The 25,731-nt window shown below is 38.1% G+C and overlaps 1 protein-coding gene across 3 annotated transcripts in view; it reads right to left on the bottom strand.

Moving 5' to 3' along the window:
• PDE4D (phosphodiesterase 4D) overlaps window positions 1-25,731 on the bottom strand; it is a 1,555,180-nt gene that overhangs the window by 844,563 nt on the left and 684,886 nt on the right. The window lies entirely within an intron of this gene.

A 25,731-nucleotide genomic window follows, 5' to 3' on the forward strand; every position in this document is an offset into this window, starting at 1 on the left:
CTGACAACAATGTGGAAAAGCCATACATATCTAAAGCATGAGTGAATTCTTTCTTACTGCACCTATTCAAATAAAGACTGAAAGACCTGGCAGTGAAGGGTTGGAAGTGTCACATGAGGCATATATTGAGATAAACTTTGAAAATTCTATTCACACATGCAGATGTTTATGAAGTATTTTATATGTGTTAGGCATTGTCCTAGGTACTTGGAATGTACGTAAACAAAATAAACACCTGTCTTGTGGAACTTACATTCAGGTGGACTCCTTAATAACCTAAAAGTTCTAGGAATCACTAGATTTTGGTTTCGTTCTAAAGTTTGTCACTCACTATATGTAAACCTGATAAGCTCCCTCATTTTTTTCTCATCTGGAAAATGGTGATAAAATGCCATCCCTTCATATTTAGGATCATTCATCCACTCAACAAGTACTTCCTACTTTGTGCTGTGCTCTTAGGAAAAAAAAAATGAATGAGAGAAGGATCCTGCCCTCATGGTACTCGTATCTTATATTATTCAGAAGATAAAATAAGGCACTTACCAAAAATACTAATATTTACATATCAATGAAAGGCTATGCTATTATATCTAATGATATCAGCATGGCCTGTGAGTCTTTGGTGGTCTTTTTGGGGATATACAATGTAGATTTCAGCTGTTACCTAAGCCATTCTCCAATATTATAGCCCTCACTACTCCTATGTACACAGATAGTCTGCTCCACACTCAGAAAGGTAGGGATGACACCCTAGGATTTCCACAAAACTTAGAAGGATTTCCTTCCTAAGAAATATGCAGTTTTGCTGCCAAACACTCCTCCTCTCCTACATGAAGGCCTGAGTCAAGAGATATCGTGGGTGGGAGAAGTTACCCTGCATGTCACCAGAACCTGAGCATGCACACTTTAAAATGAATTTCCAAATGCAAATATGTTCCTAGATCCACAACATGGCAAGTGAGATGCAGAGGCCTGGTCCCTGGAGGAGGAGCCAGCATTGATTTGTGGAGGGCAGTGTCCTCTCACAGGGGTAAGTGAGCAGGGGTAAATCATCGTTCCCATGAACTCCTCTCCATCTGCTCTCCCCACTCTAGGAACACTAGTGTGCTGCTCTGCCTCCCTCTGCCCCTTCCTGGGATGGGCTCCAGAGGATGATAGGCAGGGCACCTAAATTCCCAGCTGACGGAAACGTGAATGTACTCAGTAGCTAAAGGTGGCTCAGGAAGTTTGGAAGATTAGATGAGATGATTCTCCCTCTCCCTCATTTAGGCCACACACGTTTTCCAACATGTATGGGAGAAGAGGGAGCTCTTTATTTTTTATTTATCCAACAAATATGTATTGAACATCTGCCATGTGTGGGACAGTGTCTTAGGCATTAGGAATACAACAAAGAAGAACCTCAAATCCTTACTGGCATTTAGATTACTAATACTGGGAGGAGCGGGAAAGACACATAGTAAATACATTAATGACCTATTAAATACGTGCCGAGTCACCGCTATTGACTGTATTGCGTCCCTCACCCCAATTCATATGTTGAAGTGTTGATAGGTTCCTATCAATTCATGTGTTCCTATCAGCTCATATGTTCATATGTTGAACTCTCAATGTCACTATATCTGAAGATAGGGCTTTTAGTCAGTAATTAAGTTTAAATGTGGTCATAAGGGTAGGGTCCTAATCTGACCTTATAAGAAGAGGCAAAGAGCTTTCTCTTTCTCCCTACACAGGCATGCAGGCATGTGTGAGTGCACACACACCCACACACCCACACACCCACACACCCACACACACACGGAAAGGCCACGTGAGGACATAGTGAAAGGTGTCTGTGTCTGCAGGCCAAGAAGAGACCCATAACCAGCACTGAACCAAGCTGGCACACTGATCTCAAAATTCCAGCCTCCAGAACTGTGAGAAAACAAATGATTGTTATTTAAGCCACCCCATCTGGTGTTTTGCTTTGTAGCCTTGCTAACACTGTCAGGTAGCCATAAGTGTGCTGAAGAAAACCCAAGTGGAATAAAGGGGTGGAGCGAGATCAAGAGAGGTGGTTAGGGAGACACTCTGAGGAGGGACATTGAGCAGAGAGCCCAGCGAAGCTCACATGTATCCAAAGGCAAGCCCTGCCTGGAGTTTAAGAATGGCAACACTCAGGCATTGCAGGGTTTGTCTTTAGAAGCAAACGGGATTGCTGTTTTATCAGCATATTTTTGAAAAATAGACTGTTCTCTTGCAGAGAGGAAATGCATAATTGGTGATCGCCTAGCTGTGTGAGCTTGGGCACGTCCCTTAAATCTCATGTCCCAGTTTGCTCAGTTGTGAAATGGGATAATAATCATCTTTACCTTGTTAGGTTGTTGGGACGTTTAAATGAGTTAATATATGTAAAGTGCATGGACCCATGCCTGAAACACAGTCAGTGCTCAATAAATAGTAGCTATTATTATTGCTTTCAATACAACTACTATCTCTACTATTACAACAACTGCTACTACTATTACTATTGGAAAGCCACAGGCAGAATATTATAAAAGAAATTTCAGCAATGGCATCTTTCAATTAAATCTTTTCTGAGCATCTTGGGCCTCACCACCTCTGGGAAAATAACTTTGCTTCTTTGTCTCCCCCAGTTCCATCAGAAGAGCCAAACCAATGATTAAGCTCACGTGTTGTGAACAGCAAAGTCATTTGAACAATTTCAAGCCATCATTGACAAAGGCTTTCTCCTGATGGATCTTTCTGCCCATTGAACTAGAACACTCATGGAAACATGTTCAGGCTCCCTCACTCCATGTAGGTCAGACTACAGGTAAAATATCCTTTCTGGTGCCAAAAACTCTTATCAGGATGAAGAATTTTCCTCTAGTTTCCCTGGGGAAGAGCAAAAAAAAAAAAGTAGATGAAAAAAAAAAAACACAAGAAATAGAGTAGCAGGAGTGAAGGAGAAAAATTGACAAGAAAGAGATAAATAGGGGAGGGAATTTTAAGGACCATTAGTAATTTACTGTGGTCTCCAATGTTGACACAAGCAATCAAAATGGACCTGGAGAAGGGGATTATATGGGCTGACATTGTCTACTTTGATCTATATGTGCCTTATATTGGTAGATCTTTAAAGAAGTTACTGCGTATAAAATTTATTTGAGTGCATTAAAATGAGTAAATAATATTGAAAAATGTTTTCATCCAGGCTATGCTTTTATGGAGGCAATTTTACAATTACTTAAAGTGAAGTGAAATTGTTTTGAATCTGCCAGACTGTAAGTTTCCTAAGGGCGGAATCTATGCAGGTTTTATTTTGAGTATTCTCGCCTTCTCAACGCCTGGTAAAACTGGGTTCATATATGGTCAATAACTGCTTATCTAGCAGTTATCTGGCAGCTTCTTGCATGTTTTCTTCAAAAGGACTCCAAATCTACTACTTTCCATAGACTTTTACTTTTTTCTCCCATTCTTCCAGAAATTTTTTTCAACATGTTGTCATCAGAATTGTACACACCACAGCATTGCCCATCAAACAGACCTATTACTCATAAATGCTGATGTTATTTCTACGTGATAATGTAGAGTTGATTTTGGTACAATTTTATGGAAAGCAGGTGGTCTGCCCATCATTTTATTTTGCTTTTTGGAGGAAAACTTGATATTTGGCACTAGGTATGACTGTACAAAATCTTCCTCACTAATGTGATTACACTGTGAGTCAAATGAAGACTTGAAGGGGGAAAAAGGATTTTGAAAATGAGGTCCTTTAGCAAGACTATTTGGACAGTAGCTATCTTTCCCCTCTGTAGCTATGAAATTAAGTGGGAGAGGAGGTGGTAAAAAAGAACCAGAAATTAGAAAGTTTTAAGGCAAGCGTGTGCAAATTAGAACTGCAGTAGAATGTGTTGATTTCTAATTTGAGGCAATTTCCCTAGAGACAACAGAGGCGTTTTGAAAAGACCATAGGATTTATCATCAGAAGCTATGCATTCATTTTCTGCTACTGCTGCATACTAGTGGTTTTGCCTTCAACAGTCATTTTACCTTGAACAGCCCCTTGGCCTGTGAGAACACAATGTCCTTGTGTGTAAGATAAAAACAACAATATCTGCATCCCATAGGGATGATGAAGATGCTATGGATGGGTGCTTTATGAACAATCAACCAATATTTAAATACCTTTTCCAGGATTCATGTCTATGTTTCTTTTTCTTGCCTCTCCTATTTTCTAAAATCTTCAAGACAATGTTATTATTTCTTCACACACATCCTCCATTTCGAACTTCTGCCCACTCCTGTTGTTTATCTTTTCATTCGTTTTTATTCAAATGGGTGCTAAGGGCTACTCTGCAAGGTGCATGAACACACTCTCCTCAGGCTATCCCCAAATCAGGACAAGTCAGCTCAGATGAGGCTCACTTTTGCTGAACTTCAGATGCTTTTGTCATTTTCCTTACAATTCTCTCCTATTTTTTGAAGTTTAGAGGAAGGAAACTGCCTGGATGCTAAGTGTTGAAGGAATCAGACAGAGCTTGTTACAAACAATCTGGGTTTCTAAGTAAAAAGCAACACGAAATCCTTTTACCCACATTCAGATAGGTCTCTTGTGTTTCTTGAAGAGCAGTCGTGGGACTAGCTAACAACCAGGGGTATCAGCGGAAAATACTTTCCTTCATCTGACATGAACATGCAGGAAAAGTCTTAATGGGACATTGCAGTTGTTTTGCAAAAAAATGAAAGAAAAATCATTCTATGGGCTTGTTCCTTTTGACACGGTAGCGCTCAACTCCCAATATATATCTATGTATCTTATTCAGGATACTAAATGAACATTAAAATATTGTTTGTGTTTAAGGTCTCAGTAAGAGATAACTACTCATAACCTGGTTTGGGTTTACAGGAGTTCATAAAATATGCCAAGAACATCTAAGCTTTCATTCCCTTGTATTGAATCTAGTTTATAGCAAGGGAAGTATAACAAATGAAAATTAGGGCCAGGTGCGTTGGCTCATGCCTGTAATCCCAGCACTTTGGGAGGCCGAGGTGGGCAGATCACTTGAGATGAGGAGTTTGAGACCATCCTGGCCAACATGGTGAAACCCCATCTCTACTAAAAATACAAAAACTAGCTGGGAGTGGTGGTGGGCACCTGTAGTCCCAGCTACTTGGGAGGCTGAGGTAGGAGAATCACTTGAACCCAGGAGGCAGAGATTGCAGTGAGCATTGATTGTGCCACTGCATTCCAGCCTCAGTGACAGAGCAAGATTCTGTCTCAACAACAACAACAACAGCAACAAAAGAAAAAAAAAAGAAAAAGAAATAGAAAATTAGGATTTGACAAAAACACAAATTTTAAGATGAAGATTACAAGATTACTCGCTAAGTCAGTAATGCCAAAAAAAGGTAACTCCATTTTGAATCAATTATGGCTTATTTATTTAAAATATCTCACTTTTAAAGTGGAGACATCCATTTACACACTTACATTGAATAAATGCTGTCTATTTCATTTACTAAGTTTATGGATTACACCTAATTTATTTATATTGTTACTTAATAGTTTTTGGATGTGTACAATTCTGAAGAAATAAACTAAAATATGCCAGTATAATCATGTGTTTTAAATAAAGTTTCCTTACATTTCTAATAGTTTTTGTCTTATAGTTTTAGTTACTATATTGTTGAGCACATGTGCATTTCAAATAATTTTAACTTCATCATTTCTATCCCATGGTGTGCTAGTAAATGGTTAGCAATTGGCTCTAGAGGAGGGGAGGAAGAAAGCCCTGATTTTTATCATTTCCAATTTCCACGGTATAAATAATCACACTGTGGCCAATTTCAATATGATGTTATTGAACATGGAGTTAAGAAGAAATGTTAACCATAGGCTCTTACAAGCTGGTACCAGCCAATGCCCTAACACCACTGATTTTACCTTTTTTGATGTTTAAACTTGACATTTCCCGTTGTCTAATCTTAATATTGTCACTACTGAATTGTTTTGGTTTGGATTTGCCCAGAAATATGGATCTTTGCATATTTCTTTACTCCCAATCATTATAAATAAATTTTAAATATTTCCTACAAATTGTATATAATGATTTGTGTGCGCATGTGTTTTGGAATGACAGGCTACTGTTTATTTAATCTGATACTAAGGAAAAATTGGTCTATTTATATATGATACAATATGGATTTTACTTTTTTTGTTATTTATATGTTATTAGAAAGGGCATACATTATTAAACTTTATACTCAAAGAATTAGAGATAGGGAAACCCAGTTTTATGAACATCCAAGTAAATGCAGACAATTTTCTTTATTGAAACAAACATGCTTTTATGATCTTGGATGAGTAGAACTATTTTAATATTTTTTATTTTGTTTTCTATGTACTTTTCACAGTGAAGGTAGATAGATTAATCTCACTTTGTATTGGAGGTAATGATTTTTAAGGAGAATTTTTATTATACTAGAATTTGTTACATTTCATTTTATTTATATTTTATGTAACTTCCCCTTTTTTAAACCAATGTAATATCTTAGCTTTTAGAAAAAGTGAGTAGAGAGGGAAAGAGTAGACCATGAATGAAACGCTGAACTTTGGCATATTTAAATGTTCAAATGTGATGTTTAAAATGTTGCTATTAAATAGATCTTTACCACTCTAATTTGAAGACTCTTCTCCCAAATAAGGCATTTTACAAGGACTGCTGAAAGCACAGCTGCCCAGCTGTGAGTGGAAGCCACTCTGCATACCTGTCCAATCCAGCTTTATACATGGCCTAAAACAATGCAGCCCCTGATAACTGATTGTCAATTGACTGCTTGGCAGCTTCAAGTATGACAGTCAAGTTCCAGCAACTGTCTCAAACTAAGGCTGTCTCATACAGTCATCATGGTCCCCCAAAGTGGCCGGTAAGCAGTAGGGATGGAAAACGCTTTCCTCAGCTAGACTGACTGCTGAAATCCTGGCTCATCTAATTGCTATTTTTCCTAATGGTCTTGTCACCTAAAAGAGTTATACCCTGGTTTACAGAATGGAGAGCCGTCCTTACAAATCAGTGTTTTTAACAAAGCAGGCTTGATTTTCTCTAGCTATAGAGCTTCAGTATCTTCTACTCTTTTCAAGATTATCTGAAGCTTTAGCAGATTTGTACTGCTTTGTGCTGTGTCTCTTCTCAACTCAGGTCCTAGGGGTTCTTGGAGCTTTAAAAAGGGTTTCATCTCTCACCTAAGGCTAATAAAATCAAACTCATGTTTCTCTCGCCCCCTGTTTAATGCCTTCCTGTATAATTCTCCAATTTGTAGACTCCAGCCAAGGGCCAATAAAGCCATTTCCCCCACATTTCATGATTTCCTGCTTATAATGCATTCTTTTTTTTCCATTCTTTGAAAAACAACATTAACAATGATGCTTTTAGTTTATCTCCAACTGCCTGCAGAATGCAAGAATGGAGGGAAGGACAGAGCTTGCCCAGCAAAGCTTTAGCCAAGAAAGGAGTCGACCAGCTTGGCAGCCTCTCCTTTTCCCCAGAGGCTCCATTTGAGGCAGCCTCTGGAACCCTTGTCTGCGATTCAACCCTAGAACAGTCTTTACACATTTTTCTGCTCCTACCTCATGAAACAGATAGAGAGGTCTTCTAAAAATGTAAATCAGTTTTGTCATTCTGCTAGGAACTCTTCTGTAGTTTCTGGCTGCACTTCAAAAACATCCCATCTCACCTCCAAGTCTGCAAGTTCCTTGAGCCCTGCCTACTTTTCTGATTTCCTCTCATACTACTCTCCCTCAGACTCATTACTACTTAACCCTTCCATTTTTTTTTTTAAGATAACAAGCCATTCTTTGGGACCTTTGCTATTTTTCTATCTAGAATGCTGCTCTTCCCATAGAAATTCACCTGGTTGGCTCCTGCCTATCATCCTGTCAGCAAAATTGCATTTCAGAAAAGCCTTCTTTGGCTGGTTGATTTAACGTAGTCTCTGTTACTCTCCATTGCATCACCCAGTGTTACTGTCTTCATAGCAGTTCTCACTGTGGGAAAACATCTTGTTCATTTATTTGTCAAGTAGTTTATTTTATGACTCTTCTTTCAAGAGCAGCACTGTCCAGCAGAAAGGCAAGCCACCTATGTGATTGTAATTTTTCTAGTAGCCACAAGTAAAAGAAACAAAACACATTTTAGTTGTATATTTTATTTCACCTAATACAATCAACAACTATCACTTTGATGTATAATCAATATTAAAAATTTTATTAATGAGATATTTTATATTCTTCTCTTTTATACAAAGTCCTTGAAATCCAATGTGAACGTTGCTCTTCTAGTACATCTCCACTGGAACTGGCCATGTTTCAAATGCTCCATCACGACACATGCTGGTGGTTACTGTACTGGACAGTGAAGCTCTAGAATGTAACCCTTCTGTGAGCAGGGACCTTTCCGGTCTTGTTCACTGCAGCATCCCTTATGTTTATAGAAAGACTAGTGTCTGACACACAGTGGCCATTCAATAAATATTTGTTGAGTAAGAGACTAGTTCAAAGAATTTTGAGATCACAATGGAATTCTTAAGTACAGATTGAGTATCTATCTTTATATACGATTTCAAAGGCTTTCAAAAATCTAAATAAATCAATTAATTAACTTGGATGACGACAAGTACTTATTTAATAATGTAAGTATGAATTTGACAGGAAAGTCCCAGTCTTTTGTATCCTTCACAATCTCCTGGATATTGCCCAGCTCCCCTTTGGCACCTACTGAGCCCTTACATGCAATGCCCTCTCTCTGCTCACCTCACTAGAGCCTTACCATCCCAGCTCAAATTCTCACTACAATGAGAAGCAGGCCTCCTCCAGGCACACTTGGACACACCTTCACTTGGGATCCCACTGCACTGTGAATAGTGATATATTATAGCATTATACCTGTTTTCTTAAAATAGAGGTGTCCTCTTTCTTTGTCTCAATTTCTGAAAGGAGACTTCTGATACCACTCTTGGATTGGTAATAGCACTAGAGCATCACTTTAGACCTTTTCATGGGAAGATATAATTAATTTACCTGATTAGTAAGATGAAAAAGTCTGATGTCTACTGGTCTCTGTGTGTCAATTGGGTGCAATTAATGTATCTCAACTGTCCTTACCCCAGAGAGAAGGGGGTGTAACTGACTCCACAGAGCCTTTCACATGTGATACATTGGAGATTAAATGTTAAGCATACAAAAGCATCCAACAAAAATAAAAAATATCTTTATTGTTGAAAAATCTGGATTGGACATTGTAAGTAAAGGGTTAGCATCAGGTCTGAGCTAACCAAGGCCTATGCTGAAGAACCATCTCAGAGTTGCCTTCTCATAGCACTCATAGTTTAGAAGCTACAGAGTTAAAATGAATACAGCATGCCGTGTCTGTCTTGTTGCTGGTGGCACTGCACATGGGTGGGGGAGCTGCAGGGTAGCATAGAGGCCTGGACATCTAAACCAGAACAGTTTTGAAAGACTAGTTGGAAACCGAGGACAGAGTCTCTGTGGTAAAGTGACCCCCAGGTGTTTAGTCCTTGTCCATGGTGGCCGCACACACTCTGTGAGGAAGCAATGGAAGCTGTGTACCTGGGTGGGTTCTGGCTCATCTGATGACATTAAGATGCTTCACCTGCTATGTCTGTTGTCCTGTATCCTTCCATAAAGCTATAGAACTGTAGTATTAGGCTAAAGCTTATTGTGCCTTCTGAGTTGAACAATTTGAACTGTACTTAACTGGTACTTTAACAACCACTGTATCAGGGCAGAGACCTGCAGCCAGGATCAGGCTTTCTAATTATTCCCCTCATCTTGGTCCTGAGAATCAGCAGCTGGGAGGAAACTGTTCATGGAGGACACTTACTCAATTGTTCTGCAATTAATTGAGGCTTCCTTCTCGCCCATCCAATCCACTGGGGAAAGCTGGTGATGGGAATAAGAAATGAGAGAACAAGATCCCCTGTGCTCATGGCTTCTAAGCACACCTTTACCCCATTGGAAGGCTTGAACCACGGGATGTCAAATTCTTGCCACTTGCCAGTTAAATCAATCAATTCTTCATGGATAGGAGAGACTCAGGGTGGAAAGAATTTGTGTTTTTCTGTTACAAATTCAGAGACTAAGGAACATGGGCCTGCTAATATTTTGTAAGCATGATTCTCTCTCCAGTGCAATACTCACTCCTTCAAGTTTGGGTCTTGTTCACCTCTATATCCCTAGCCAAGAACTCGAGTAATAATTTCAATAAATACATGAATTTAAAGTGAGTGACCATTCAGTCATCAGCCCTTAATTTTTACACTATACAAATTTTATTAAGTTTCACTTCACCAAAATTTACAGTAGAAGCTACGCAAAGATTATATGTATGAGATTCGCGTTGCTTCTTTCTTCTGAAGATCTCCAAGTTGTGTACATGAAAAACATTTATGCAAAAGTAATCTCATTCATGTTCTTGCTAATCTGCAAAGTCGGAACTATCATCAGTGTTGGAAAATCGAGAACTTTTTTTTTTATTATACTTTAAGTTTTAGGGTACATGTGCACAACATGCAACGCAGCCAAAAGACACATAAGAACATTTTGAATAAGTACCAAGTACCAAAGAGGCTATTTCAATTTTTGCAATTTCACACAAAAGCCAAGTGTTTTGGGAATCATAAAGATCAGTTTCTGTAAACCTGTATAGCTCTTAACACAGCAGTCAATTCCAAGCAAGGGAGTAGAGGCTGGGAAAATAGAAAATAGTCAGAAAAGACTGCCTTTTTAATAGATAAAGAGAAACTATCCACACAAGGAAATGCTACTATCAAATCGGTGTCAAATAGGAATATACAATAAAGAAATTATTTGAATAATCTGACTAATAGGATATCTAAGAGCTCTTCCTGACACACTGTGAACAGTTACCATTGACCAGGAATCGTCTATAGGAATGTTACAGATGTCACAGGAGAGGATTGATAGAGTTGACTCTAAGGAAATACATAAAAACATCTAGACTGTTACTCAAGCCAAAACTTTGGGGATAGGATTAATTTTCAATCCAGTTTTAAGGCAAATTATCTGATTTGAACTTTGAACTTATGATCAGATAAAAAATTTTGATTGCCTCTATGGTCATTTTTTGCTAAGACAGGCCCAATGAACACGAGATAAAAAAGCAAGGTGAGCAATAGTAGTTAAGACTGGTTAAATATCAGCCTGACTTAATTAATTAAAGCTAGATAGTGATCCTGTGAAAAGGATAAGGCATGAGTCAACAAGCAGAAGTAGTCTATGCACCAGAATCACTTAATGCACTCAACTAAGTTTGTGGAAAGCAAGAATGATTTCAGGACCCTAAAGAAGTATTCTGTTGCAGTAGCCTGCAAGTGTTAAACATTGTTGCATCATTGAAATGTGTCTTTATCTGATCACAGATACTAAAATTAATCTTTAATCATCTTCAGGATTATTATGCACATGCTTTACTTTCAAGTTCAACTGCACAACATCTTTCTGATTAATTAAACCATTCAATGTCTGTTTACACATTTCACAATTTTGTCTAATCCTCACTCAATTTTACTGCCCAGCAGGAGGATGCTAATTTAGAAACAGAAAATACTCATCAAGAAAATATAATTTAGAAAGAGAAGACCAGGGACAGAAGAATCAGTTCAGGTCAGGGCTAGTTCAGGTCTAATTCTGAGAGATGATGCTCGGTGCTTGGGAGGAGCGTTAGAGAAGGGATGGGCAGCTGGGTGTCCAAACAGCTCAACCAGAATTTGATCTCCACAAAATGCCCTCCATTGTTTTCTTTGAAATAGTGTGGCTGAAAAATAATATCATAAAAGCTCCCATTAAAATGTACATATGAAAAACACATTAAAATAAAAAATTGGCTCTTGGAATTATCTCTGCCATTTCCACTTGTATTAAGACAGTTAATTGAGGTCATATTGTATTTGTTAACTTATTATTTTCACATAATTGTTTATAGAGATTAGGAGAAACTATATACTTAATAGAAAATATAAATGCTTGCCTGATAGCAGAGGGTTGGTGGAGAGAAAAGTAACAAAACAAATGGAAAAAAGAAAAAAGATGGCTCAAATAAAATACTTAGTAAAAATGATTTGAGGCCAAGTTAAAAAAAATCTGGTGAATGGCTTTTTAAAGATCTAAAGCAATTTCAAAACCTAAGAGAAAAGAGAGAGAAAAAATGATCTAGAAATAGAGCAAAATGGAACTAGAAAAATGCTGGCTTGAAAATGTGAAACTATAAATCTAAAATTAAAACTTCCAGATATATGTTATAGAAAATATTTTTTTTTCCTTTTTGTAAGGAGCTAAGGATTTGGGAGTGAGGGGGTAATCAGACTGTAAGCAAAACTAAAGATGACTGAAAAGAAATGTGAGGGTATAAAATACACATATTTTTCTTTTTGGTAATGCTTTATTAAATGTTCCAAAGTAATGACCTAGAGAAGGCAGACCCTTATTTTCAGGAGGTATCTATGCCTCAAGAGTCTGGGGATGCTCTTTAAGATTTGTCCTATGGGTCTGCTGCAGGGCATTGTTCTATGTATGGTTCTTTAATTTGGGGCTGACTCAGAACTCCTATCACTGCTTATGAAGCTGGGGGAGCTGCAGATCAGCAGGTACTGGCAAACCTCAGCAAGAGTCCTTTTAAGATCCAAAAAATATTGGCCTGACCCCATCGTGCGTCCTGTTATATACAACTGGGGAATAAAACTCACCTAGCGATTCTGGGAACAAAACAGTATGAACACTGCATCTCATGAGCCCTAGTAGATAAAGCACTGAGTAACACTGTGAGGTAAAAGTAAGTTATGTCCATTAGAGGACTGGCGGGTAGGCCTCCTTCCAAGGGCCAGTTCTGATTCATTCATGGCGGCTGTCTGGAGCACTTCTTTGGGAATGATTCCTAGGCTGAGTCTCAAATCAAAGGAAAAAAATACTGGAAAAAATAAATTTATAATGCAGGGGTAATAGAAGTCATTCTTAACACATATTTGTCACTCCTGAGATAAATAGTATCTAGAGAGTATTATTTGTGTTGTTGACGGAATAACCCAAAAGTAATTGTAGTGAGATTAAGCATATAGTCCCAGAAAGACATCATATACCTATCTACACACACACACACACACACACACACACGCACACACACTTGTAACAAGGGATGCAGGATACAGTCACAGGAAAACAGTTTTTTTTGAAAAAATAGCACACATTAGAATAGATACTTTTTTTGGTTTATTTAAAAATTGGTTCCTTAATAATCAACTGCTGGTAGATTAGATTTTTCTGTATTAAAAAAATAGCTTAGGGAAGACATCCATTTGTATATATACCCAATTATGTAAATTACTTAACATTTACACAATTATGTGAATTACTTCCTTACTCTCTTCACAATTAATTATCTCTGCAGACAGCTGTGTGGGGGGCTGGCAGCTCCTGTTATATCACAGCTGTTTTTCCCACATTTCAGCAGCACTCTCTTCCGGTTTGTCAGGAATCCCAGAAAGAAAAGTAACTCTCATTACAAGAAATCTTGAGATTTTGGTTAACCACAAAGAACTAATGGCCTCATTCTAATGCACATTCCATTGAAAAAACATAAAAAATCATTAGTTAGACCTACAAACATTTTGTCAGTGCCTATGTTAAGGCATTTTAAAACCCTTCACAAAATCACTATTCTAATCTAATTATACAATGATCCTTTATTGCTCAATTTTTTACTAGTCTACTTAAGTAGGTTTTTATTTGTTATTTGCATTTCTCATATTACTTAAAAAGCAGTAGGGCAAGAGAGGCCATGGATAAACCTGGCATCACACATACCGGATGTATGTGATATTGGAATTCACCTTCTTTCTTTAAAATACCCTGGAAAGGTAGTTTTTGTTTTTGATTTAAAAAAAATCTCCTTTAGCATTGTTTCTTCTTAAAATTCTGAGGTAAGAAGACATATAACTGAAATGCTCAGTGTCACACTCTTACAGCATGTTTGTCCCTATTTAGTTACCAGACAATTACACTGTTTACAAGTACAGCAAGCCTTAGTAGAAACATCAATATGGGATGTGCTCATATTGGCAAGAAGTGCGTAAGAGAACTGACAGGCCTTTGTGTATTTGAGTTAATGACAAGCTGACAGATAGCATCTTTTCATCTGTAATTGGACAACAAAAGGACCAGAAGAGAGACAGACTCCCTTGCTAGTGTTCCAGCACCTCATTTGTTAGCTACCTCACTCTTTACCGTTAAGGATATAAGGATTAATACTCCTTGAGTTTTTTCTAATGTCTACATTATTTTTAAGCCTAAACTATAGAAACATAAAACTTAAAAGGCTGAAAAAGAAGGTTTAATTTTCAAAATTAGCAATTCCTGAAAAAATCTATAAATCAACCATGGAAAAATAAATATATTCATTCCAAACTAATCTTTCAGTCATCATCCAAGAAAGCAATGTCTGCCATTGTAGTCGGAGACATTAAAGGAAGATTAACATGTAAAGATTACTTTCAATCAGGTATCTTTGTTATTGTCATCATCATCTTCATGTAGCCTTTACCAAATACCTTTCTGTACATTTCATTAATAGCCAGCTGCTGCTTTGGGTATTAATTAACAAATTAGAATATTACACACTGACAGAGAGATAAAGAACGTGTAAAGAACGTGTAAAGAATTGAAAAACATCAAATATATGGATCAGAAAGGTAAAGTGCACATTCTCATTTTATGAATAGGAAAGTATTGCAAAACGGAATGCCATGAGAATTATTATTTTAATTGGGTTCAGGTTTCAGTTAAACAGTTTTTCTTTTCTAACTATAGAAATTTTAAAAATAGCTTAGTAATCCTTCAAAATAAAATTGTGTTCACCTATCATTTTAATGGTTAAGAAACTATCCCTGTAGCACAATTTAGTTAGGGCACAGATAGCAAGAAGCTGTAAATGTGCTAAAAGGGCTTTTTTTGGGGGACAGTAATGGTTTGACTAGAAGCCTCAGCATATTAAAAATATAAGGGTTTATAACTTGCTTAAAGAAGGAGAAAAAATAGTTTCTGAAATGGAATGAGAAAGGGTCAGAAACAAAAACAATCTATTTTTTAAGAGATTGGTTTATAAGAGGCATATTATTTAGAAATTATTGTTGCCTGACAAGAAAACACTAGAATAGAAAAACAGCACTTTTTGGCTTATGGGAGGAAAGCTCACAGGGCCATTAAAATTGAAAAGTTAGTACATGCAGATAGAGTGGTCAAGATGAGGCCAGACTTGCTGCCACAGAGGTCATAAATTATTCTCAAAAAAAAAAAAAAAAAAAAAAACCGGGCAAATAAGATGAACAATATCACTGACTTCCAACCTTGGTGGCCAAGAACAAGATTCTTTGAAAGAATGGGTTATTTTTAATCATGATAACAACAACAATGGTAGTTTGTAGTAAATGTTTCAAATGCATCAGGCTCCATGCCAGTTTTACATGCTCTATCTCCTGTAATCACTGCACCAATCTGATGTAGTGGTAGACTCATAAACATTACAATCCCCTTTTAAATATGGGAAAACAGGCTTAGTGAGGTTACATAGCTTGACTTTGGTTACATTCTAAGTTTCAGAGACAGTAGTTGAACTCTTCTTTGATTCTATAGCTCTTGGATCTGTTCTAGTTACTGTTCCACATTCTCTGAGCTATCTACTGCCTTTAAATGAAAGTGAAATCTTTAGAAGCACTTGCAAAATGCAGTGCAGGAAGAAAGCCCAGGTTGCCTAGTAGTTAGTCTCAAGAGAAATATGATCCCAGTAGAGTTGACGCAGTACAGCAAACTGCAAAATATATCAGATAAAAAGAAGAGCTTTGACTATGAAGCCTTTGACTCAGCAACATAAGTCAGCACCAGAAAAGGCTCTACGAGACAAGCCAGAGACGAATGAGAAACAGAAACATGGGCATAGCAGAATGGCAGCCATTCATATAGAAATACATATCTATCTGAATTTCAACTTAAGTGAACACTGGGGTAGCCCAAAGAGTGGTGGCAGCCTACCTATTCTGAAATTTTACTGCTAGAAAAGACCATTGGTCTGGCAAGGAAAAGTGCGGGATCGAAAAATCAAATGGCATTAGGCAGTTCAAGCACAAAGCCTGAGGTCCGCTCTGGCCATTTGTGGCTTTTGCTCAAATAGAAATTCCTGAACTTGCATAGACTCAAAGCAATGCGGTTTAGTGCCTTGGTGTGGATTACTTTTGTTTGATTCTTCCAGACCTCTAATTCACTAACATCATTGTCCTAAGTTCCATGTGGAAACTCAGGTACAGAGTGGATTTCTTAGGAAGATGTTGGGATCATGGAAGAGAGATATTGGAAAATGAGTCATGATCAAAATGCTCTTTTTTAGAAGCTATTTTACGACATCAGACTGCAAGAATTAAAATCACATTAGGATGTCAGTAGCAACATTTACACACTGCCTAAATCAGCAATGGCCACTCTTTTCATAATCATGAATCCCCATTGCTTCTACAGAATATGTTTAGACAATATATGTAGGATATATACGTATAAGTCAGTAGATTTGAAACATTGTAACAATGATTCCTAAAATTAGAGTATTACAAAATAGCCCTGAGATATCAAAAGCCTAAACATTTATGTAAAGGCGACTTCTAATCTCATTTTTAAAGTTTGGTACTTTCTATTACTGTGAAAGAAATATGGATTGGCTATCAAGGGACTTCCACCACTAACCAATATTGGACAAAGATCATCTCACTTCTCTGTGCGTCTGTGTCTTCACTTTTAAAGTGAGAGAGACAGGCTGAGTGTTTATACTAGAAAAAGCTTTAATTTCAAGGAAATCTGACTAGAATCCCAACATGGAAAAACAGATGAGAATGGGTCCATTCGTTGAAGCAGAGATGGGGGCTGGAAGGAATGTAAGGATGAAATGGAGGGAGGGGGGAAATGGAGAGGTCAGTGAAGGTCTGACAAGTAGAAGCATCAGTGGCAGTGACATAGTTAAACTGGGAAACAAACAGGACGTGGCAACTGGAAGGCAGGCTGTCTGAACTAGGGATTTTGGAAGCAGACCGGTGTTGCATCTTACGGACAGATGGCAAGGGCCAGAGTGTACTGGCATCTGTGGTGCAGAGAAGACGATTTGTGTGAAGGAAACCACGTGGCTCTGGTGATGAATGGGTTGACATATGGAATTAAGTTGGAAAGAGTGACTGACCTGATGCAGAAGATTCTGGAAAGGCAGTGAGTGACAGCACAAGGAGGGAAAAATGGGATCAACTTAGCACCAGCCCCCAGCAAAGAGAGGGAAGAAAAATTTGGAAATGACAATGGAGGAAAAAGCAGACTGTGACTTAGTCCCCCAACCCTGAGGTGAGTGGATTAGAAAGAGTCAACAGTAAATCACTGGGAGATCCAGAGGGGAACAGGTGATGTCAGTTAAGTCAATTTCAAATACTTTTCAAATTTCAAATAAGAAAACTCAGAAAGAACTTCCTGAGAAGCCACTGCGTTTACTGAGTTTAAAGAAGAAATTCTTTCTGGAATTACTGAATAGTAGCCATGTTTCTCCTCCAGGCATTATCCAATATCAACAAGTTTGAGATTTATAGTTGGCTCAGATTCCATTGGTCGGTCAGGGTGGTGATGTGTGTGGTATGTGTGGTGTGTTGTGTGAAAGGGGTGTGAGAAAGGAGGTCAGATCTGGTCTCCTGAAAAATCACTTACAGGCTTATAAAAACCACTATGCTCAAGCATCACATATAGGTATTCAAAAATGCATATGATAAATATAGATAACTTGATTTTTCTCTTGTGTATTCAGTTGATATGCTAAGGCAATAATTTCGGTCAAGAGAAACACACAACAGAGCTCTAAGTGAAAGGTCTGAAATAATGTTATGTCAGTTATTAACTGACAAGAAACCAGCAAATGTTTATAACTGGAAGAAAAAATCAATAGTTTTTTACGACAAAGTTCAGCATCAAAATGATCTGGAGACTGCCCTACAGAATTAAAGGCTCATAATACCAAGTTGCATTTCTCTGAAATAACCAAATACAAATGCAGTCTCCCTCTGCCACTTCTTTCTGTCTAAGCAAATCCACCCACTGCACAAGGAACCAAAGGAACAAGAAAACTACACCGTAAGTACCAAAAATGATGACTTCATTGAACACCTATTGTACTTACTTTGCTTTATTGTCCACAGCTAATGCCATATTCCCCCCACTCCCACCTCCCATCTTACCCATCGAAAGAGCGAGGCACTGTAGGAAGGGAATATGCTTTGCTACACACTATTAGATAATATCAGCAGCTGGACAGTATTGACATCTTTACATACATAAAATAATGATTATAGTTGCATTAGAATAACCACATTAGCAAAAGATTTAAAATAAGATAATTGTACAGGGAACCATTTAAAATGGAATGATTATATTTTAATTTTACATCTGATTGTGCAAAGTTGTAAATGGAATCCAGCGGCTGTGTGGAGTAGAGCGGAAAATGAATTCACCAACCCGTGAATAATTATCCTTTGTAAACTCCAAATTCAAAGGCTAAACATTTACTATGCTTCATGCTCTTTGATCGTACTCTTTAGGCAAAGAAAGTGTTGACTGAGCATTGTTCCCCAGTAAGGCTTGTGAAAATCAAATACATTTCTGAACTGTAAATACAATTTCATAGGCTAATAGTCACTAATAGCTTGTAATTAATAAGCAGCATATCAGGTAAATAAACCACGTTGAAATTTCAGCTGAAGCTTCATACTTGAAGGGTTCTCCTTTCAATTATTCTGAAGGCAGTGAAGTCTGTGTCCCCAGATTTTTTGGGAATTTGCTTGCACATTTTACCATCTACCATCTCAAAACTCTCTTCCAGTTGCTACTTTCTCCCTCCCCATTAAAACCTGCTTTCAGGAAAGGATCTAAAAATATAATACAGAATCAGATAGTCCTTGAATTTTAAATGGTGCAACAAGCTTTGTACCAGTGAACAGAGCAATGCAATTTAGTTGAAAGACATAGCGGTGATTTTGGAGAAAGGAAGTGGGAGCCATATTGGCCTAGGTTTGAGTCCTTGATTTGTTATTTGCTGGATACATATTCTTGAGAAATTGCTCAATCTTTCTGATCTTTAATTTCCTTATTTACAAAATGAAGATAATCATTCCCAAGACAACTCTAGCTTCTGCGGAACTTTGTGCATATTGGAAAAGGCTTTCCCTCCAGGTAGACTCATCTTCTTGGGTTCATAGATCATCAAGAGGAGTGCAGCCTGGATTTGAGCCTTATCATCCCTCAGGTAAATGCCTTTATTCAGTACACAAACAGTACTAGAATACATGACAGCCCTGATGACAGTTACCTTGCTGGGCTGTTACCATCATAAAAGGAAATGGTATATGTGAACATGCCTTATCACTGGGCTATGGCCCAGTCATTACTAATTTTTTCAAAGCTATTTTCTTACAGTTCTTTCATCTTGTATTTCATAATCATACACACCTGCATACATATACACCACTTAATAAGTTGGATAATATGTAAATAATAATAAATTTATGTTAATAAGTAATTCATAAATAATAATAAATGTACTTGAAACAGAGCATGGAGCAGGGTGACTACCTTTCTCAGGGTAAGTGCCCACAGAGGCAAGTTGCTTATCACTTACAGAAAGGCCAAGTGTGATTATCTGGTGGAGTCAGTTTATGGTCAAGTTTAGGTAGGAGCTTCTGCTCAGAGTAGATGGTCCTGGGCTCGAAATCTATGTGGGTGACTTATTCTAGAAACTATTCCATAACTCGAAAGCAGGCTGCTACAGAGTTGTATTATTAATATAATTTGGTAGTGCCCAAAAAACTGGAGCCTGACTGCCTGGGTCATTTCCTACCTCTATCACTTCGTGTTGTGTGACTCAGGCTAGGTTGCTTATCTCTGTTTCAGATACCTCATCTATAAAATATGCTAAAATAAAATAAATAGGAGGGAGGAAGAATAACATCTATTGAGGCTGTTGTGAAGACTTCATGCATTAATTTAGACAAAGGTTTAGAACAGTGCCTTACACATAATCAGTGGGAGGTATGTGTTCATCATTGTCATCATCATCCCCATCACCATCTTCACCATCAGTATAATTATTACAATAGCATCAGCATCATTATAATACTTAGCACAGTACTTATTATTTATGTAACCATGTTTTAAATGATGGCCCTCTTTTCTGATATTATTATTTTCCTAACTTACCTGTATCTCTAATTTTTCTTCAACAAATATGTATTTGTTTGGAGTAAAAACAATAGAATTTACAATAATAAAATAGTGATTAAAATTATCTTGGTGCTAAGAAATAAATACAAAGAGATATCAGAAATAATCTCTTCTACCAAGAATGTAAATATGTCGACGGGGAGTCAGAGTATATTATAAACAAATAAATAGGCAGAGTGTAAACAGGGATTGGTTTGAAGGCTGAGCTCAGCTTCTTACCTTGCCCTGCAGCCATTTTGAGGCTATACTCACTACTTTGTCCGTCTTACCACTTCCAAGATGTATCTATTTATCTATCTATCTATCTATCTATCTATCTATCTATCTATCTATCTATCATCTGTCTAATAGATATCTAGAGATAGAGCAAAAGGAGATAGAGATAGAGGGAGAAAGAACAGGAGAGCATGAGAGAGAGAAAGAGAAATGTTTTGCTAAGTGTTTTGTGTCGATATGGGCAAGAGAAGTCACATCCACACTAGATAGCTCCATAATAAAATTCTCATCATACACTCTGGTTTTTCTTTACTTCTTTGCACTCTCAGAGGCTCTTTGGCTCTTTCCTCTATCTTCCCCCTACATTTTGTCTCAGAGGTTCATCTATCATAACGTCAAGGCATCTTGGAAAATATTCACACTTTTTCTTCTCCATGTTACACTTCACTTCCTCCCCACTTTTCCCCAACTTCAAAACCTTTACCATTTACAGTTCTCCATCTCTCATTCAAGGCTTCCTTCACCCAGGTTCATTCTAAGCCCACTTCCCTAAATTACAAACTTATTATGTAAATGTGTAAACTGTCTATCCAGTCAGTACTGATTTTTCATTTATTCAACACATATTTATTGAGCAACTACTATGTACCAGGCACCAAGCCAGGAACTATCTGTCTAATTCTACCTCCTGTCCAGTGTCTAGCCAGGTCTAACTCTCTGCCTCCTCTGGAACTACTATGTAGCACTGTGTCCACAGAAGCTATCTTAGCCTTTAACTGTTTTAGGCGTTGACATTTTCCTAACTGGACTCTCCTTGCAAGAAAGAGCTTGTCATATATGTCTAGGTGTTCAGTCTGTCATCTAGAATATATGCTCCACTAGGGCAGGAATGTGCATTGTTCGTTTTGTTCCTTTGTGAAGCCAAGTGCTGGGAACGTGTTTATTATATGACTGATGCCCAGAAACATTTTCTAAAATGATGAATGAATCTCCCTCAGCACCTAGCAGGATGTTAAGCACGTATCATGTGCTTTAAATCAACACCGAGACAACTGAGTGTTTAACATAAATTATGAGATTTTTCCCTAAATGTCTACAAAACTACATAATCTTTGAGCAGTTCCAAAAAACACTGTTTTTGTGCCCAAAGACCTACTAACAGATTCCAGAGTTTCCATGCAGTTGTGGCAAGAATAACTAAGACACCATTGCTCCTTAAAGATGAAAGTTCACCAATGTTTAGAAAAGTACAAATAATTCCCAAATGAACTCATTCTTCTCTACATTATCCACAGTTTATCAGTTGTATGCATGGCTCACTGATAGGTTCTACTTTCAAGGATTTCATTAATTGTATTACTTGGTGTTACTAACAACGTTGCTCAGTAATGATGACAGTTTGTTGACCATTAAAGATAGTTGTTTATAATTTACACGCTTTAGTTAGAATGCTAGAATAATGCTATCATTTCATAATCAAGTATTGTTTGACACTTAAAAAAAACTAGGATCTTACAAATAACTCAGTGTATAAAGACAAAAAAGTGGAGTTGTTCTGATGATACTGGAAGAAGGAGAGTAAAAAGGGTGCAGAGCCCCACCTGCTTACTGCACCTACTTCACCTTCACCCAAGGCATCCCCACCTCCACGTGGCACTAAGCAGAACCCTACAGTCAAGCAGAACACAGTTCAAATTACACTGAACCAGCACCAGCTTCTTACCTAACAAAGAAGAAAGGAATGTCAAAGAGGTTAAGAGACCTGCCAAATATCTTTCATATCCCCATAAGGGATGCCGGATCTCCAGTCCAGGGGTGTTTCCACCATGCTATAACTGCCCCTAAACCAATGTCATCACTGAAAATTGGCATTCTTACCTAAATTATTCCAGACATTTTCATACCTCCAAGGAGGGGTGCCTACTTCCAACCTACTAGGCTTGTTTTGATTCCTCTCTCTACTTTCCCTTCGGTTTTGAATCTAGTTTTTAGGAAATGTCAGATTACCAACTTGTTCAACACTTTTTTTCCATGACCCTTAAATTGTTCTCCTGAAACTTCCGTCATGAAGGTAGTTAGATTAGCACTTAGAGGTGTTCTAGCATACTATTTAGTGCTTATAGAATGCTTTTCACCTCAAAGGCAACTGTCTACAAGGCAATTTTCATGGATGAAAGACGTAGGCAAACAGTCACATATGTTGGTGCATTTATAAAGCAGTTTCATTTAAAGCCCCAAGGCCTTAAATGGTACCTTGACAAACAGATGTCTATTCTTTTTATTATTATTATACATTTACACAGACACACATCATTAGTTCTTTATTGACATCCTGTTTTATTTTTATCTGGTTTTAATGCTAGCTGTGAATGTCATCATAAAACTGTCTTCTAGAATACCTGCTGATAGGGAAGAGGAAAAGGATGAATCAAAACTTGGTACCATATGGGGGAGGAGAGCCCTCAGGATCCCTGCTGCCCGCATGGCTGAACAACAGATGAAACACACACTGAACGTTCCACTGAACGTTGAGTCAGTGGAAGATGGAGCTTGCAAGGGTGTCTTGGAGAGCATCAATGCTCCCAGCTTAGCATTAAAATGCAGCCTGGTGGTCACTGGAGTTCTCAGCTCTGATGTCTGACTGCCACAGTCCTGGGGAAAACCCCAGGCCTGTGGCTGCTGGAGGAAATGAAATTAGGGCCTCTGAGAGAGAGAAAACCAACATTTAATTGGCTCATCCCAAGTTAACTACCAACAGTTGGGCTTCTCTCCTCCAACTCCTGCCTGGTTGATATTACTCAGTTTTTGTTTTTGTTTGTTTGTTTGTTTGTTTTTAGTTTTTTTGCTGTCATTTTTGTTATACTTCATTTTTTTCCTTACCATTCAATTTTGCTTTTGGAGGAAAGCTCTCAAGAAAGACACTTTCAGGACCATCCAGATTATCTAATTTCAATGACTGACTGAACTTCAAATATGTAATTTAGGCTTTCCCAAGCTGCTCGATGATATGATGCAATGTTGCTTTAGACTGTACATTATTTTTCATATGGTGGAAGTGTAATGTGAATCATTCTAATAGCTCCTGGCATCACATCCACCTACTCTCTCTCTTTGTGCAAGTAATATTCATGCATGTGAGCAGTGTGCATCAAAGAGCATATAGGAAATCACAGTGGAACTGTGGGGATAGCATGGCTTCCACAAAAGTCATATAACTGTAGCTTGCATCCATAGAAATATAGTGCCCACTACAAGGAGAGGTTATAAACTGGACTGCTCCAGTCAGGCTATATGTGTAGCTAAGTGTTAAGTTTTGTCCAAACACATTTTAAGATGGGTATTGAAATACTGTCATTTAGAAAACAATCTGAGTTCTTGTCCTGTCCTACATGAGTTTGTGGCGGGGGGCTCCCCATGTGCATTATCAGGCCATCTCCCAACACTTTCCCCCTCTGAGCATCTTTTTGTTCCTGGCTCAGGCCTAGCTCATTCTACCCAGGGCCTTTCACTTACAAAGTCCTCCTGCTTCAAAACCTCTTCCTCTTCCATGCTAGTTAATTATCCCCATTCAGGTCTTAGAGAAACCTCCCTGATCATCAAATCTGAAGGCTTGTCTTCTACTTTCACATGTGCACTGCTACACACACACACACACACACACACACACACATCCCTTGTCACTCTCCTATCTCCCTTTGTCACTTTGATCTTGGCATGAATCACTCTCTGAAATGATCCTCTGTGCGTGTGTGTGTGTAACGCTTATCTTATCATCTGATTCCTTTGCTCCTCTATAAGCCTCATGAGAGGAGGGGCCTTCCCTTCCTTGTTTCTCACCATATCACCAGCTCCTAGAGCAGTGCTGACACATGGCAGGAACTCAGTGATTATCTGTTCAGTGAATCATAAGTAAATGAAGAGAGTATGTCTGGTGTTGGCTGACCAGGGTGGTGAAGGGACAGAAGGGGCTTATCTGAAAAACTACCGAAGCATAGGGAATTTGAGCCTGGAAAAGGGGAAATTTAGAGAAGTCATGATAATTGTCCTAAACAATTTGAGAGATTGCTACACAGAAGAGGGTGTGGTGAGGTCAGAGGCAGGGAATCTGGTCACGTACTGTTCAGCCCTTGTTAGGGAGAATATTATGGCAAATAGAGTTCTTGAAAAGGATGGGCTTCTTGATAATATAGTGCTTTCTGGAAATGTGAAGTATTCAGGGGAAAAGCTCGAAGTAACTATCCAGTGTAGAAGGTAATTTCACTTTGGAAATAAGAATATATGGGAGTTATAGATGAGAGAAAATTGATTCTTGAAGAAAGATTACTTATTCTAATTCTTCACTCAATGGAAGAATCAAAGAGTAAGAGAGGTAAAATGTTTTGTCCCAAGGTGTAGCAAACACTGTTGGCTGACTAATCCCACACCTATTCCCCAAATTATTGTCTCTTACTCATTTTCAACATAGAGTGTGGGAATGCTAAAAACTAATTTCCCTAGTTTCTCTTGCACTTGGGCTGGCCACTGACATAATTCTAGCCCATGAGAAGTAAATGAAGGACAGTGGGGACTTCTAAGATATCTTTGCTTTCTTGATGAAGAAACAGGGTGGCTATTGCTGTCTCTCATTCTGCTTCTTGAACTGGAAGTGGATGTGAGGGGAGGAGCCACAGTAGTCATTTTGTGACCATTAGAGAAGCACTGAGATGCTGCCTCTAACATTGTACTGAACCAAGGCCAGCATCTGACTCGTTTTAGACTTCCTTATTTGTTTTAAAGACTGTCAGTGGGGTTTTCTTGCAGCCAAAAGCATTTCTGACTGACACACAGATATTACAGAAAGTGGCAAAGTTTAGATTAATTTTATATTTCCTAATGCTCAGGCAGGTAGATTTTTCATTACACATACTAACTCATTTGTCAACTATTATTAAATGTCTACTGTGTTCCAGTCACAGGGCTAGGACCTGGGGAATTTGTTGGGGTCACTGGCAATACAAAAATCTATCATGCTAGAAAGGAAACACTAGTGAAGACATGATTACAATTCAATGAGATGAGGGCTAGGACAGAGGAACACACAGGACACCAGGCCAACAGAGAAGCCCAAGTTCCAAAGTGGGAACAGAGAGAGCATCCTCAAAAATGACATCTACTTA

The sequence above is a fragment of the Pongo pygmaeus genome, chromosome 4, assembly GCF_028885625.2.
Source record: "Pongo pygmaeus isolate AG05252 chromosome 4, NHGRI_mPonPyg2-v2.0_pri, whole genome shotgun sequence".
NCBI lineage: Eukaryota > Metazoa > Chordata > Mammalia > Primates > Hominidae > Pongo > Pongo pygmaeus.